We start from the raw sequence: 13,533 nt of genomic DNA, 5'->3' as shown, positions 1-13,533 counted from the left end.
TAGTCTAGATTCATAGTGACATTGCTTGTCACCCCTATCAAGATACCTACCATTCACAAAGTAAAATAAACCCATCATCAAGTCATCATCATTGTGTTCCATTCTTTAGAAGCTCTTTCCAGTTCATTGCAAGTCCCTGAAATCTTCTTGTTGAATTTGTTGAGGGCCGTCTTCACTTTAGCCTTGCCCTTCTCCTTTTAACCATTGCTGGTCTCTCTATCATACCCAAACTTCTAAGGAAAATACTCCCTCAATAACCTAATCTTGGAAGTGGGTAACAAATTATTAATCATGTTAATGGATTGCTTAAAATTTTGCTAGGTGTACAAAGGCTAAGACGGCCAAGCTACAAATTAAAACTTGCCTGACAAGGAAAATATATGAATCCAACAAACAAGCCTAACTCATGAGCCAACAGCCAGGACAAGGCCCATAAATTATACAATAACCAAACCAATTATGACCATGCAAATTCTAATAATGAAATATAGCATTTCAAGAGGGGGATTAATTTTGAAAGATTTTTTAGTGTGCTGGTAATACAGTTTAGTACACCAAGTGTAAAACTCAATAAAAAAATCCAACCAATTGTACTCGTACACTTGGTTTACCAAGCCGTGTTTATGATGCACTCAAAAACTTCTCCTTCCAACCCTTACTACTCTCTCCATCATACCCAAACTTTTGAGGAAAATACTCCCTCAATAACCTAATTTTGAAGTGTCATCCTCTATGTCGTACGGTTCGTCACACCTAAGCTAAGTGATCAGGCATAATGCAGTCATTCCTAGTGAACTATGTAAAACATTAGTACTCATGTTAATGGACTACTTAAGATTTTGTGAGGTGTACAAAGGCTAAGATAGCCAAGCTCCAAACAAAAACTTTCCTCACAGGAAGTAGGGCTGAACCCAACAAACAAGCCTAACCCAAGACCCAAGACCCAAGAGCCACGATAAGGCCCAGAAATATAGGTCTAAGCAAATATAAGTTATGTAACAACCAAATCAATTATGACCATGCAAATTCTAATCATGAAATACATAATTTCAAGAGAAGGGCTTAATTTTGAGAGTTTTTCAGTGTGCCAGGAATTCAATTCAGTACACCAAATGTAATAATACAATTTGTTGAAAACTTGAAAAAAAAAGTTTCACCAATTGTATTCATATACTTGGTTTACTGGATCGTGTTCCCGACACACCGAAAAAGTTCTATTTGATTCTCAGGGAATTAGGTAAGTTCTTAAAGTATTAATCCACATCTTAATTTGGCCAAAAAAAACTATACCCATAAAAAAAAAGGTGTAGTATCAAACTAAATAAAATAAAAATCAAATATACATGCTTGAAAACAAAACAAAAAAAACAAAAAGAGACAATTCTGATAGGAAAATGTAGGAACCATATCAACAATGTAATATATCAATTTCAACTGAGTCAATCCAGTGGTGAGGGTAAGAAGGGTGATGTGTAGGAAGAGGCTAAAGATTCAGAGTTCGAACTCCTCCTTTGGAACCGAACAAAAGAGCAATATTTCAACTTGAGGAGAATTAGAGCCATTGTCTGTCCTCAAATGTAGATGACAAAAAATGTTGAGCCAAAATAGGGTTTATCTTGCCTCTCGGAGCTCAAACTTTCCATAAGCTCTCTAATTTTACCAAGAAACGCTCTTTACAGAAATACACATAAATTTTGTTATACCAACTCTATATAAAGACCTTCAAGTTTAATTCTTTGAATCAACAGTTCTCTTTTTTATCTCATTTGTTTCACACGCGTGCACAACCATATAGACACATAAAATCAAGATGGAACATTCTGGGCATTTGTTTTCAGCTGTCTTCATCCTCTCCTCCTTTTGGTAGCTATTGGTATGTTTCTCTTTCCTCATCTTAGCTTCATCTTTATACCTAACAATGAAACAAAATTTATATAAGTTGAAAGAAGTTATGATTTTGAATACTCATTCTCCCGTTGATGTAAAAGAAAACTAGAATTTATGGGTTGATATATTGATGCGTGTTTGATAGGAACGGGGCCAATGGTTGCTGAGGGAAAGACAAAAGGGAAGTCATCAAAGAATGAGAAGTCGTTGAAGACCTGTGTGTCTTCGAGCCATAAATACCGCGGCATTTGCTTTAGGTCAAGCAATTGTGCAGCTATATGCAAGAAGGAGGGATTTATGGGAGGTAAATGCACTGGTTTCCGATTGAGATGTGTATGCACTAAAAAATGTTAAGCCATACAAAAACTGACGCATGTTTGGATACATGCATGGGAACGAATGACCTTGTTTTTTTGTCTAGTTTGTTTGAAAGAGAAGAAATGACTGAACCCTAATTCAATGTGGGGGTTTCTGTCCTTGTATTGTTTCTGTGCGTTAACAGCACATGAGTTATTTTGCAATAAAAAAACCATTGTACTAAAAACATCATTGCATACAAGTGACTCTTTACCATAATAGTAGAAAGGTATTGAGTTCTAACAAAATCTATTGTTTGACAAAAAAAAAAAAAATTGCATTAGTGAATGCAATACACTGTTACCTTTTTTTTCAAATAAAAGGATTGTCTTCGGTCTAGTGACATTTCTCTTCATTTGTAAGTGAGAGGTCTTAGGTTCGATTCTCGCCAAAGACGAATTTGAACCACATTATTGATAGCCCATTGTGAGGCTTAACCTACCACCACCCCTTTAGTGTAGATAATATTGTATGTTTAAAAATAAAAGAATCATCTTTTATTTTTATTTTTAGAATAAATACAGTTAAATCATAATTTAACTAATTCTAAAAAATATTAAGTTAACAAAAAAATAAAGGTTTTTATCACCAATGGTCCCTGAGATTGACCAAACTCATCATTTTGGTCCCTCACTTTCAAAATCAGTCAATGTCGTCCTTGACATTCACCACTGCACTTCAATTTGGTCATTTCGTTTAGATTCCGTCAACTATTTCTGTTAGTTTGCATGTGGGACCCCAAATCCAATAAAATGGTGATACGTGGATTACACAAATGAAAGGTTTTTATTAAAAATGGTCTCTGACATTGATCAAACTCCTCATTCTGGTCCTTGAGTTTCAAAAATCAATAAATTTGGTTCCTGACTTTCACTATCACACATCAATAGAGTCCTTCCATTAAAATTTCGTCAATATTTTTTTGTTAGTGTGTTGATGTATACGATTCAATCTAAATTCGATAAAATTGAATCCAAATTCAATTCAAATTTGATAGGATTATAACCAACTTGAGAGAATGAGAAGTGACTTCACGGAGGACAAGAGCTTTAGTTGTGTCATGGTGCGTTCTTTTTCTTTTTGAGCATACCTAGATGAAGATGATGATGTCTTTTTTTTTTTCTTTTAGTTTTTGTTTTTAATTTCTTATAGTACTTTTAGTTTTAAATCTTTTTTTTTAGTTAATCCATGTGGCGCCATATGATTAGACATGTGCCAACCCGTCCCTAATTTTACGATTTTATTAATTTTAAAAGAATGAATTGACGAAGATGCCCTTAGAGGTGAGAGCGTTGACTTTCGTTGACCAGCATATAGTGAGACGTACGAAATATTCTTTTAGCGTATTTGTGAAGTACTAGATGGTACGAACACGTACGCGTAAGCGGAATTGAATTTAGAACAAAAACAGAGATATTACGAAATTCAAAACGTAAGGGTATTTTGGTAATTTTACGAGATCTTTTCCACTTAGGACCATTCCTTAGCTGACACGTGGCAACCTCCCCCCATTTTTGGGGTATTCTTCCTGATTCTCTCTCTCTCTCTAGATCTCTCTCTTTCTTCTTGTCTTTTCTTTTGGAACATTCTCTTTCTCTTAGCAACGCATTTCACCGTGACTTCCACCACCTTGGTTCATTCTCCAGTGACCTCACCACCCTCGAGACCTCTCCATCTCGAACCCAGACCTGGCGGAGGTCCCTCCTTCCTTCTCTTTCTTTGCACCGTGGAACCACCACTGTTCTCGAAGTTATTCCAGTGAGTTCTCCACGATCTCGGCCTAGGTAAGCCTCAATGACACCTTCTTTCTCTCCCTTTTGATGTTCTAATGTGATTGCTGAGCTTACATGCATGAATGGGTGAAATTTTGATGCATAAATGGCATAGGGAAATTTCCCCAGTTTTCCGGTGAGGAATCCAGTTCGAGCCATTTTCCGGCCAATTCGGCCATGGCCAAGGAAACTAATGGTACATTTCAAATTGTTGTTCACTGATCTTCAATTTGGTATATTGGGTGATTAGGTTTAGTGAAGATTTGTGGTGGATCAGACCTTGCTTTGTTCTCCGGCTGAGTTTTTCCAGAAGCGGTGATCGGATTAAAAAAAAAAAGTGAAAATCTGGCCCAAACCTTTGGGCCGTTGACCCATGACCCAAGCCTAGATTCGTGGGTCAGATCCGGCCCAGATGCATTTATGAAATTGGAGGGATTATTCCCTTGGAATATTCTTGGGAATATTCTTTGTTGACTTTTTCGAAATTTTCTCGGAACCCCTCATAGGCTAATTTTGATGCCCCAAGTCTGTTTTTAACATCTATTTAGTGAAATTCTAAAGTTTAAATGCAGTTGACTACCGAGGCGTCTCAGTTGACTTTTTAGGGTTGACCGTTGACTTTTTACAAAATTTGCCGGGAACCCTCCTTAGTGTATTTCGACGTCCTGATTCCAAATCCGCACTCTGTTTTCCCAAGTCTAATTGTCTTAGTGGAGTTTTACTAATGAGTCCCAATATTATGCCTAGGTGCGATCACTATCGGAGACACCGACCTTTCTAGCTCGAACGGATGTGACATCACAAGTAACTGTGAATGAGTCTTTCTTTTATATAGTGTGTGTGTGTGTGTGTGTGTGTGTGTGTGTGTGTGTGTGTGTGTGTGTGTATGGCCTAATCGGATAAATGGTCCTTGTGATGACAAGGTAATCGAAAGATAGCCCCTGTGGTAAAAAAATTAGGATTTAAACCCTTGTGGTGTAATCCGTTAGCAAATTTAGTCAAAAAGTGATTTTTCCGTTAAATGTCCATTAAATGCAAGGATAAAAATGTACTTTGACATGTGTACACCTTCTTCTTCCTCATCTCTCTGATCTATTTGTAATTTGCATTTTCAGTCTTTTATTTCGGGATACTGTACTTTGCATTATCAACACCTTCTTCCCCATAACAAAATATCCTGTAAACCCACAACAATCAACACAAAGCCCACTTCAGAATTTCAATCAAAACCCATAATTTAAACAAAAATCAACTAAAGTACCATTTTGTAAGTGGGTTTGAAGAGCCTTTCAATAAAAGCTACCACAAAAAAGTCAAAGAGACATGGAGTCACGCCGAGGGCGGCCCAGAAATACGACAGGGCGCCCAAAACCAGAATAACACCGGGGGCCATGAGCGTCAAGTCATCAGATTTGAGGACTAGTGCTTCTATATATGATGTCGCCGCACTTCATCACCGTGCATAGTAGCCCCAATCCCACACCCAGAAACATGTTGTGGACGGCGTGGATTAACATGCCGTCGTCGGACGCGAACACCAGCAGCGTTTTGGAGTTTGAAATTGTGATTCTTGATGAACTAGGTAACTATGGTTCGACTGAGGGTTTGATTTTGAGTTTTCTACTAAGAAATGGGTAGATGGGTTTTGATTGGTGAGGATGGAGGTTGGCCACTTCGATGAAGGGATCCATATGCTGGTCTAATTGAAGAAATCCATGTGCTTGCTGATATGCAAGATGCAAAATACATCATCCTGAAATGGAAGAAAGTGAAATTATAAAGAGAGGGAAGAGGAAGGTGTATGGGTCAAATTACATTTTTATCCTGTATTTAACGGACATTTAACGGAAAATTACTTTTGGACTAAATTTACTAATGGAGTATCACCACGAGGACCGTTTATCCTAATTTTTTTTCTAAGTGATTGCCATAATTAAATTAACGTTTATAAGAAATGTCTTATTGTTGGGAAATTATGAAATAATCCTACGGGATGCACATGTAACAATACTATTAGAGGATGCCTTAATTATATTTATGGCCATGATTAATGTTTATGGAATAGTATTATGTCGACATAAATTATTGATTTACCGTTGTATGATTTTAGTTATGTTATCTGCTTATCACTTGCTGCACCAGTATTAGTACTCGCCCGGGCTAGGGTCAGTCTTTCACGTGTATGTGCATATCGCACCGTACGCTCACTTTGAATCCATTGTAGGTGCCAGTCCTGTCCTAGATTGCTATAGGCAATTAGGACTCGTATGTGATGCGCATAGAGCTAGTCTTCACGTGATTGTAGTACTAGAGCGTATATCATTGTTACATCAAATCTTGTTCATGTTAGAATATCTCTGCATGAACTCGTGTGTCAGCATGTGTCGATGAGCACTCGATATGATATGTTTATTTATGCGAGATTATGTGAATACGGACGTCATGTGTTTATTTACGAAATATTGTGCCATATTGAATTCTTGAGATTTTGCAAGATAAGGTAAGTATTTTCTTACTATACGTTTGTTTTTCGCCCCTCCAGGTTTTAGTGGCTGAGCTTTTGTGTCGACGAGGATTTTTGGCAAACTGTTGTTGTGGGAATACTACTGACGGTATAATTCTCATCCTACTTTACTGTACTTTACTTATGCTTTGACATCACGTGAGAAATGAGTTCATTCCCACTCACAAGTTCACTCTTATATTTAGGCACTTTTAGGTTTAAATTTATTCACATTTTCCACATCACTACACTTTATTGCTTTATCAGTCCGCCAGCACAGCTCGATTCGGAGTCCAAGTGGACATTCTAGGTCGGGGTGTGTCAGGACTAGTGGGATCATATTATCACACTAACAAAAAATATTGACAAAATTTTAACGAAATGACTAAATTAATGTGCAGTAGTGAAAGTCAAGGACCAAATTTATTGATTTTTGAAACTCAGGGACCAAAATGAGGAGTTTGATCAATGTCAGTGACAATTTATGATAAAAACCCTTCTTTTGTGTAATCCACGTGTCACAATTTTATTGGATTTGTGGGTCCCACATGCAAACTAACAGAAAAAGTTGACGGAATCTACACGAAAGGACCAAATTGATGTGCAGTGGTAAATGTCAGGGACGACATTGATTAATTTTGAAAGCGAGGGACCAAAATGATGAGTTTGGTCAATCTCAGGGACCATTAGTGATAAAAACCCAAAAAATAATTATTCCTGGCCTCTGAAAGGGTGGACCACCGTTACGAAGCCATCGGTTGGTTCTTTTTTAAAGGAGAGAAAAAAAAACCAAAAAAATATTTGTTAACAAAAATAAATGTATAACAACTTCTAAATTTTAAAATACGATTCCAATTCCAACAGACAGCCAATGAGAGAGAAGTTTAACTTGATGTGATTTTAAACATAAAGGGTATATCTAAATTTATAGTGATAAAATTGATATATAGTGGCCAATTTTGAAAACCACGTCTATGCTTCGATGAGATATTTTTTCATGTGCTAGGTATTCATGCGGTATTTAATATATCATAATACAAGTTTCCTCAATACATTTTTAATGTCTCTCCATTTATTTTATAACACATATATGGAGTACCTGTATAAATACCGGACATTTTGAAGTAAAATGTAATTAACAATTTTATGTTAAAAATAAAGTACGTCCAAGCTAATTTCATAGCTTATACCATCAATTCTATTGGTCACATTATCACTGGGACATATGGTACTTTTAATTGTCTTGACTTAAGCTGTAATTGTGGATATCTATTGTAATATTAGTTGTTTTTGCTTTAGAAAATGTAGAAAAAACTGTGAGAGCACATCAATATTTAAATATTTCCTTGGTAACATTTTGAATAGGTAATAGGTGTACTACTCGGATGCATAGTAAGAGCACTATCTTCTTCGTAATTTTATTTGTCTGGAAAAAACACAACCTATACTGTATAATTTTAGGTTGAAGTGAAAGGAAAAATATATTTTATTGAATAAAGCAACTCAAAAGGGATGGGTTTAGTTTCATTCGGTTCGGTTCGGTTTCGACTTTTATTTTATTTTATAAAACTTGATCTATTTTTAACATGGAATTTAGAAAAGAGCATTGCATGAGTAGACTAATAATACGACAAAAGGGGAAAGTGGAAAGTGGGAAGGTAGTTGTATATATACAATATCATATAAAACAATCATATTCTATCAACAACCTCAATTGCAAAGAAAAATTATTACCGTATCCTTTCAAAAGGCAAACAAATAGAGTAGCTCTTCCAAGTTCCAAAACCTTCCAAAACTTTCTTCTATAACCAATGAAATATCCTCCCTAATTGAACCAAGTATGCTCCTTGAAAAAGCCCTAGATTAGTTTCAAACTTGGCAACAAAGGTTCATAAAACAAACATCATGGGCATACATTCATAAAGTGTAAAGGGAGTCGATTCGGTTCGATTTTTGAACCTCCAAAACCGAAACCGAACCAATAAGGTTCGTTTCAGTTCGGTTTTTTCTTTTTTGATTTATTTATTTATTTTGGTTTTCAGTTTCGATTTGATGTTCGATCTGGTTTTTTTCGGTTTTCGTTTTTTTGAACCCACCCCTAGTACTCAATCCCAATAGTATATAATCAATATTAACTATAAATGCAACATATATATAGTACTTGAAAAGCATACGTAAAGGCTTTGCAGCCCCATTTGGCTATCTGCCCCCTCTTGTTTGCCTTCCCTTCTTCTTCCTTCTCATCATCTCCGTCTACACCCCCTACCACTCTTCCCTTATCCTAAAAGTAGCAAAAAAGAGGTTGTCTTGAAGTTGTGCAAACAATATTGTACTCCATCAACAATCATTAAACCTGTCCATATCCTTAATGAGGTAGAAGTAGTCAAGATTCATAACGACATTATTCTTCGCCCCTATCAAGACACTCTCCACAAAGTGAACTAAGCCCATATTCAAGGCATCATCTTCGTGTTCGCATTCTTTAAAAGCACTTTCTAGTTCGTTGTAAGTCAGTGAAATCTTCAGGCTGACTTTCTTAAGGGCCGTCTTCACTTTAGCCTTGCCCTTCTCCTTCCTACCATTGCTGGTCTCTCCACCATACCCAAAATTTTAAGGAAAATGCTCCTTCAATTTCTAATCTCAGAAGGGGCAACCTTTATGTAGTACAATTTGTCACATCTATGCCTAGTGATCAAGCAAAAGTCCTTCTTGGTGAAACATGTAACTTCACAGCCAATTAAATAGCTCAGTCCCCCTAAATCTTTTGCCTCTTGATTTGCGACCCTGACCAACTGACAACTAAAGGGTAGTTTGTCAACGTTTTCTAAGTACTCGATGCATGAAGCCCTAAAGGCAGCCTTCTGAGCATTATTAAACTTTTGCCACATAAGCCCTAACGCATGAGAAGTTTGGGAAAGGTTGTTCACACTTCCCCTATACGATTCTTTTTCTCATATGGCTAGTTTAACCCCCTGATTTTCCATGTCATGTACACATAATAGTACAAGCATTCTTAAATTTTAGCAATTTCTTACCAAAACAATTAAACCAAAGTAAACGATATAACTCAAACTCAACCCAATTCAACATGTTAACAAATATCCATAACCATACATAACTGTGAACAAAGCTTCATGAATTTAGGAACATGAAGTTCATTAAAAAAAAATTAAACAAGCTTTCATCAACACAACTCATCTCCAAGTCAACTATATAACTTCAACACAACCAAATTTAACAATATGTACCTTTAACACAACCTGTCAACAAGTTTTCATAATAATACATCAACTATGAATAAAGTATCATGAATTTAGCAAACATAAGTTAATTTATAAAATTAAACAAGTTTTTATCAACACAACTCAACCCCAAGTCAACAATATAACTTCAACACAACCAAATTCAACAATCCAACGCATATACATTAACCTGTCAACAAGAGTGCATTAACCTACATCGAACCAAAAATTCCCCAATTTTCCACAAATTTCATCAACTACCATGCATAATTAACCATACGCACCAAACTAATTTAACATAGATAACTAAATTTACTTACTAGGGTTCCAAAATTTTAAACTCACCAAATTTCAAAGTCACTTTAGAGGAAGAAAGCATGACGTCAAATATTTGAGGAAGCAAAGGCTCTTGACCTCAACTTGGAGGAAGCAAGTAGACGTCTTTTGTGTTGAATCGGTTCAACAAATTTGGAACGAATTTTGAGTGAAGTTTGAATGAGATACTTCGTCGTCAATTTCTAAAGAGCGGTGTGGAAAGCCCACTGGGGACAATAAGCAGTGGAGAAGTTCGACTGAGTTTTGAGAGCTGGGTATGGAACTTGATTGAAAGTTTTTGAATTTGTTCACGGAAGAGTTTTGGGCAGAGGAGGAGACGACAAGATTAATGAAGCTATATATATAACTGTTGTTGAGATGGGTCATTATGTTCAAAAATATATTGTTGTCATGTGCACTGAGTTTTTATTGACGAGTCTGTAGACATCGATTTCGGTGAAAACAAATGTTCACCAACAAATTAAAGTTTCGTCATGCCAGGACTTACGTGACATGCACTATGTGTCCCACAAATCATACACATGACATTTGACTCGTCAAAACCAGACGAGTCATCAGAGTGACACGTGTTGACATTTGGTGAAAAGTAATTAAGGAATTATCTTTATTAATTCTTTAATTAATTTAATTTAAATTAAAACAAATTAATTGATTTAAAATGCTAAATCACGAACCAAGCTACAAATCAAGTCTTAGTTCTTTCATCAACGAATCGAGCCCACAATCAAGGCCAAATAGAGTTGTAGGCAAGACTTGGAGAGCTTACAAATACGAGGCTCCAAGAAAAATAAAGGGTCTAGAAAATCATTCTCACACGTAGAAGCTGAAGCTCTCAAGCCCCCAAACTCCCAAATTCTCAAACACTCAGAAAACTCTCTGCGTTCTTCATCAAACCTTTGAAGAATCATCAAGCATCATTACATGGGCCGATACTACCATTTTCACAAGCCAAACCTTGCGTCATTTGTTCATTCTAAGTTAAGTCGTCACGACCCTTGGATCAAAAACCCCTTACATAAACACTTTACAGTTGAATATTGAATCAGAGGATTAAAAAATGTAAAGAGATTGTAACCCTACATTTACATTAATAGAAAGCATTTATTTTGTACAAGTGTTCTTCTATCCTCGTTCGCTAAAATTTCTCGTTTACAGGGTCATTTATGACTGTTTTTATAGTAAGCATGCTTTGATTGATTTGCTTTCAGCAATTGAGATTAGATCCAATAGTCTACATTGTTCCGCACTAATGATCCGAAAACTAAGGTCCCGAAAATTACCTTCTAAATATAGCAAATCTTTTATTTGGTTGTCTTGCATTCAGCAACTTCATACAGGTTTTGGTTCAACTGTTCACCACATGGAAAGGTAGGTTTATCCATTTTGTTTGGCTTCAACACAAATTCCCTTTTTTTTTGGTCTATTTTAGATATCCAGTGTTCATTTCTATTGCTAAAGCTATAAAAACATTGCTCCCAAGAAATGCTGAAGTTGTAAAATGAGTACATGAGCTGTTATCTGCATTCACCATCATACACTATTTCCCAATGTAAAAAAAATTCAAAAATTAAATGGTTGAGTGTTTTTTTTCTTTTGGTCAAACAATAGATTTTGTTATATTAGATGTTAGATTAGCCACCAATGTGGTTTGAATCCACACCGTCATGCAAGGGCCCAACACTTTTCCACCACTGTGGTAAAGAGCCAACTTGCTAAATGGTTAAGTGTTTGATAATATTTTTGGAGTGCGATAAAAATTCCTAAATGTATGTATTGTTTGGTGCTTTTAATATTGTAGTTTGGTTTGAAACTACGTCTATCAATTGAATTTCGTAAGATATGGGATAAAAAGAGATAAACTCGCGCATTTTTACTCAACAAGAACTACAAAAGTATTGTAGCAACCAACTCCATTAGCAACCCATGTTGTTGACACCACATTTTCCACCAATTGTATTGTTACATGTGGATGCAAACTTCCGCCATCTTCTTCTTTGATGAAAATGCACTTGCAAAATAATAATATCTAAGATTAAGGTCAAAAACCTCACACGCCCAAGATGAATGGGGGCTTTGGCCGAAGAATCTCCGATGCCAAAGTTAGAATTATGAAAAGAATGTATTCTAAAGTTTGTGGGTAGCAAATGATTTGGCATTTTAGGTGGGATAAGTGGGGTATTTATGCGAGAGTGGCCGACCCTTTATGGTGTATTTGGGTGATAATTGCAAGATCTTATGTGAAATAATATCTTGCAATCAACATGGCAATTATTCCTAATTTAAATAGGAAGTTTTAGGAGTTACCTTTTGAATAAAATTAATAAGCGATTGATGAAGAGTGATGAGAGGAATATGAAATAAAATTCCATATTGGTCACCTTTGACTCCTCCTTAATTGAGCCGTTATTGTCCTTTGCCTGCGGATGAGAATTCCCATGTGCCTTGACGGTAATCTCGTCCTTCTTGTCTAAAAATCCACGTGTCACCTTCATGATTTTGTAGAATTATTTTGGCTCCACATTACACTTGGTATACACACTGCAAAATTTCTACTTAATTCACAGGGAACTAAGTGCTTAAAGTATTAATCCATATTTCATTTGGGCCATTTGGCCATAAAAACTGCATCCACAACTGTGATAGGAAAATGTAGGAACCATTTTAACAATGTAACATATCAATTTCAACTATGTTAGTCTAGTGGTAAGGTTGAGTAGGGTGATGCATAGGAATAGGCTAAAAATTTAGAGTTCGAACACCTCAATAACCTAAAAAAGCAATATTTTAATTTGAGGAGAAATAGAGCCACTGTCTCTCCTCAAATGTAGGATGCCAAAAACTGATAAGCCAAAATAGAGTTTTTCTCTTGCCTATTTGAGTTGAAATTTCACCTAAGCTCTCTATTTTTACAACGAAACTCATTTTAGAGATCATACACTTAAATTTGTTCATACCAACTCTATATAAAGACCTTCAAGGTTAATTCTTTGAAAGAATAACTCTTTTTTTATTTCATTTGTTTCAAGATGAAGTGTTCCGGACGTTTGTGTTCAACTGTCTTCATCCTCGTCGTCCTTCTGGTGGCTATTGGTATCTTTCTCTTTCCTCATCTTAACTTCGTCGTTTTACCTAACAATGACATAAAATTTATATACGTTGAAAGAAGTTCTAAGTTTCGATGTACTCCTTCTCCAGTTGATGAAATAGAAAAGGGGTGTGCTATCCACACACCCCATTTTACTTCTCACACACTCCTTGATAATTTTTGTCCGTTGATTTTCTTCAATTCATCCGATCCGACGACTAAAAATTAAAAAGATGTGCGAGAAGTAAAATGGGGTGTGTGGATATCACACCCCAATAGAAAACCATGATTTTTATGGGTTTGATGCATGTTTGGCAGGAACAGGGTTAGCTGAGGGAAAGACAGGACATA

This window comes from Malus sylvestris, chromosome 14 (genome assembly GCF_916048215.2).
Source record: "Malus sylvestris chromosome 14, drMalSylv7.2, whole genome shotgun sequence".
Lineage (NCBI taxonomy): Eukaryota > Viridiplantae > Streptophyta > Magnoliopsida > Rosales > Rosaceae > Malus > Malus sylvestris.
The sequence above is the reverse complement of the archived record's forward strand: the minus strand, read 5'-3'. Positions refer to the sequence as shown.